The sequence below is a fragment of the Triticum dicoccoides genome, chromosome 4A, assembly GCF_002162155.2.
Source record: "Triticum dicoccoides isolate Atlit2015 ecotype Zavitan chromosome 4A, WEW_v2.0, whole genome shotgun sequence".
NCBI lineage: Eukaryota > Viridiplantae > Streptophyta > Magnoliopsida > Poales > Poaceae > Triticum > Triticum dicoccoides.
The window spans coordinates 518,611,394-518,616,433 of NC_041386.1; the positions used below are offsets into that span (position 1 = coordinate 518,611,394).

The 5,040-nt window shown below is 46.7% G+C and overlaps 1 pseudogene; it reads right to left on the reverse strand.

Annotated features, from left to right (window-relative positions):
• Nucleotides 1–994: 994 nt before the first annotated feature.
• LOC119286499 lies at nt 995–3,641 on the reverse strand (annotated as a pseudogene).
• Between the last annotated feature and the right edge of the window lie 1,399 nt (nt 3,642–5,040).

The following is a 5,040-nucleotide window of genomic DNA, read 5'->3' on the forward strand; positions in this document are numbered from 1 at the left end:
GGAGAGGAGAAAGTTCTGCCAACATGAGGACTAACCAAGTCAAGAACGACAATATTCACCCAACAGGACGAACGGAGTAATGGAAGAAGGCTCTATGCCCTGGGTATTGGAGTTATGAAAGACCGTAGTGAAATCTTGACGAGCGCGCGCCTGCTTGTAGTGAGAGTGGTCGAAGAGACCGATGCAGAAGGCCAACAAGGTCTCATGAGCTTGATAGTGGTCAGCAATACTTGCCAGCGACAGATCTAGACTTTAGCAGATGGAGTTGAGGAAGTTGGCCAGATTAAAACAAGGTCAGCAGCTGCAAGAAGATAGGAAGCAAGGGCTCGCTGGCAAAAGAGTTCACAAAGACTAGCTAGCGTCGGCAATTGAGCCGGGAACTTGCCGACATTGGCAGTTGTGTCAGGCTTGTTAGCGGCCACATGCTAATGAGGTTCTCCTGAGTTTCACCGGCTGTAGAGGTGAAGGAGTGGCGTCCATGGTCTCGAGCTGTGAGCTAAGTGATAGTTTCCGATACATTTGTTTCGGAGCAGAAGAGCTCGGTATTGGATGAGGCCATAATGGGCCTTCACAGTAGTCCACCAAAGCCCACTGAAGTGGGACCCAAAACCAATTCCAGTTTCTGGACCATCCAAACAGTTGGTATTGAGGATGTACGATTCCAATCCCGGAATACCAACTCCAGTTACAACATCCAAACGGAGTCTAGTTGACATTTCTTATATTTAAAGTACATAAGTAGGCAAGTAGAAGTACTGGCTTCCATTTCCAACATTCTCTGTAGTTGAAGACAGAACCATGCTTAGTGAAACTTTGAAGTATGGAGGCTAATCTAACTTTACTAAGGGATTTGATATAAAATTAAGTGCCAATAAACATACTCAGCATGTCATTATAGTACTATACATTATTGGCAACCCTCTAGTCCTTTAACCAGGTGGAATGGAGTAACTCCGTTCATCAATTATCTAAACAGAAAGTGATGAAAAATAATTTACCAGGGACATGACTGGATTAGAAGAACTGATGAACGGAAGTTCGTTTCCATGTTGAATACTTTGAGGTAGATTTCCTGGATAGAGAATAAACAGAATTGTCAGTGTTAAAAATGGAATCACACACAGTTTACAAAAAGGTGGAAAATAAACTAAGGAATTCTGATGGTGGAGCAAATAACAACTTAATGATGTAGAAGACCTGAAGTACTGCCATTGGAATCTGAATGTGGATATCCATTGCTTTGCAGTCTAAATGGCATGGATGCATCTGGTACCTCAATGTTCTCTAACAAACTATCCTCCACTGGAAGACGAATAAAATGGTAAATACATTGTGCCTTTGACTATGTTCCAACATGGTCTGCAATACTATTCCAGTTGTCTTTGTGCTTTTCTATGCCCTCCAATAACAATAATGTTTCTTGATCAGTCCAGTTATCCCCCTCATTTTCTGATCCATCTTTAGCCCCATCGACTCTCTGCAAATCTAAGCTTGAATGCCCGATAACATATCTTGCATCATGGAAGCAATCAGAGCAAAGAGCAATATCTGCCTGCTCAATCAGTTAAACAACAAGCTTTTCACCACTAGATTCTTACCCACAGAAGAGAAAAGAAAAACAAGAAGCAGACTGGCTAATTAACTTGAAAGAATGATACAGCCTTGCAAACTCCCCCTGATCATCACGTCAAAGAAGAAAACGGTATCGTAGTTCATTTATACATCATTAACGAAACAGTACGAGCTGAAATTGAAACAGAACATATCTGGCCCAAGCCACCACATATCACAAGTTAACCAACACTAAGTTACATTGCACCTAGACGCAGGTCGTTTCACATCACATAAATGACACCATAAGGATTTGTGTTCTGAATGTTTTTTGGTTTGCATATAAAATGTGGAGATATTACTATGGGCTTCCAACATTATGATGCATAAGCAAGATTTGTGACAACCACATGGGCACCAGTATCTGCTGGGTCAGAAAATCCTGAATCGAGATAAATTGGGGTTTAAAATTAAATAAAAAACTGCAGTCTTTATGAACCCAACCAAAATTCAACAGCATACTAAACTCTGCGACAAGACTATTTAGAATACGCCTTTTGAGCACATGTGAAATTCATAGGGTTAATAACAATCCTAGATACAGAACAAGTTTTCCTGCATATGAAAAAAAAATGAAAACATAATATGTATATGTATATGTAAATATGAAGATGAGCACCTCTTTCTGTGACTGATAACGCAAACTGCGCAAAGACTGTGAGCAGTAACTGCAATAGCTCTCTGATAGACGCTCTCTAATCTTCCCGTCCAATTCAGTAAACTCAGCACCGGCATCAAAATCCACCACCTCCGAATTCGATGAAGATGAAGCCAGTGAAGAAATGTTGTCTGCTTGGAGACTACATTTAGGCCGATCAAACAAAACTAAACCATCAATGGATTTCAGCGGTGCAGTCAACAGTTGCAACTCCCCTGCTGGTTCCTTTATTAGAAGTGATGCTGCCACCCTCAGACCCTGGTGCACCAGCCCAACCGCGAGGTAATTGATGATTCCCCAGGTGTCCAAGAACCGAACGATCCTACTCAAATCATATAGTTCACCTGTGTTAACAACAAACCCCTGGCACTCCGCAAACGCAAGCCTCTTGCATGGGTTCTCCAAATATTTGGCAATAATTTTATTCCTTAAGATTATGAACTTCTCCGGAGTGTGCCCTGGAGATTTCCCTGTGAAGAAGTGTGGAACAACCTGCCTTTCCAGCCTGTGCACCACCCCAGGAGAGAACCACTCTACAAAATGTAAACTAATTCATGTTGCAGTGAACTTAAAACCAACGTATGTTCAGTAATTCAGGATTTGGTCGCAACAAGCGAACCTGAATGCTTGGGCACGACATGGAGGCGGCCCTGGAACTGCTTGTGCACGCCATGCCCCTCCATGAGGGGAGGTGGCGTGCAGACGTAAGAAGACGGCCTGTCAGGATCCGTCGAAAGGGACGGGTGGTCAGGGAGCGCCACGGAGAGCACCTGGAGCTGCCCATGCGAGATGTTCTCCAATGGCGGTGGCGCGGCGGCGGAGACATCACCCACATACGCAGATCGCTCAGCTGCAAGGCCATGACCGACGGATGCGGCCGGTTGACTGTGCGGCGGGTGGCGGCAGGGAAGGCGGAGATAACCTCGGCCAAGGAGAGCAGCTCTGCCTCACGGGGGTCGGGCACCGGGTCCCTGGCCGCGGCACCGGCCAGTATTTCGTCGTCGGCATTGTCGACCGCAGGCGATGGAACGGCCGTGTGCCCGTGTCGTCGTCATCATTGTCGGCGGCAGAGTCGGAATTGTCCGAGTGGTCGGCCGCGGCCGACGGCAAGGGAACGGCGTCGGAGTTTCGCTTCCGTTTCCGCCATTTGGTGCGCGAATCTGGGAGTTAGGGTTCGGACGGCGAGTGCAAAATCAGTTGGTAGCAGCTCAGATAATTAGGTCCGGCGAGAGGTTGGACGTACGAACCTGGCGTGCAGGAGGCCTTGCGCGGCATCGTAGGCGGCGACGACGCGGGGGCTGCCGACGCCGAAGAGGTGGTGAGGTTTCGGAGTGTGACCGCGAGAGAGGGGACCGACCGTCTAGACGATGACGACGAAGGGAACATGTGCGAGCAGAAATTGGATCATTTTGGGCGCGTTTGGTTGCACCGTGTATTGCGTATACGTCTCAACTCAGCCTCGTTTTCGAAAAACAGGCTCATATGCGACATATGCAAGCTGTTTGGAGTTGTTTGGTTGCATGTATATGAATTTTTTGTATTAGGGGATCAACTTTGGCACGTTGTTTGATTGCCTGCATTGTCTCGGCGCATACAACTACACGATATTTAGTTGCCTGCATGGGGTATGATTAAGAGCTACCACTTGCACTTAGCACACAGGGTTAAAAGCTAGCAGAGGAAAAGGAAGAAGAAATGCAGTGTGCGCCGGACCATTGCGACGGCGGTGGACAGTGACCGTGGCGCCATGTCCGACGTGACGAGCACGAAGTCATGGGCGAGCGACCCCGTCGGCGAATTAGTTGAAGTGTTCGCGCAAAGACAATGGACAGAGGAGGAAAAATGCACTACTCACAATATGGCATTGTCATTGTAGTAGGACGAGAGAGAAGCTGAGATGATCGACGCCGGAAATGACTCCAGTGTAGTAGGACGAGAAAGAGGAGGTCGGGAGGAGGCCAAGATGATCAACCGCGTCGGTGGCAAAGAACAGAGAAGAAAAACCCCGTCAGTGTGCGCGCCATGGCGGCTTAACTATAGTAGGATCATGGAGAGAAGACCGAGATGAACGACGGCGACGATGATGAGAGAGGAGATAGAGAGAAACCACGCCGGCTAGAGGAATAATTAAGCAGTATCTTAAATCACAGCACACATATCCATATGTACAGCCATGAGAAATATGTAGATCTTCTCGTCTACGATCGTCGAAACAGAAAACTTGCAACACGAATATTGTGCAGAGCTGTGAGATTAGGCTGCTGGTCAAAGAAAAGTTCAAACAATGGATCGTGCGCAATAAATCTGACAAAATTCGTACAAAACAGCTTCAAATGGGAACAAGAAATTGAGCATGTACTCGACGAAACTACAAACCGGTCGTTTGAATGGAACCGTAACATTGATGTGCATCTTTTTCGTGTAGAGCTTACCTCAAATCAAAGCACCGTTGTGTAGATTAGAGGGATATAGAAAAGAGAAGATTAGAGAGGAGCTTACTAGAGGTTAAAGAAGACACCACGTAAACACCTCACATCTCTCCCATCTTCATTCGTGTAAGGGCTCGCTCGCTTGCGCTCGCCTTGACTTGACTCGTAAGAAACTGCCGATCTGAGCATTTCCAGCAAGCCAGGCCCAAAAATGCTTTAAGAAGCGTGTGATACAGGCTCATCAGTGAATCCAGGCAACCAAACAGGCCTCTTTCTTCTGACGCGGACCTGATAGGGCTTGATGTGGGCAACCGAACACGCCCTTTATGGCGTTGGACAAAA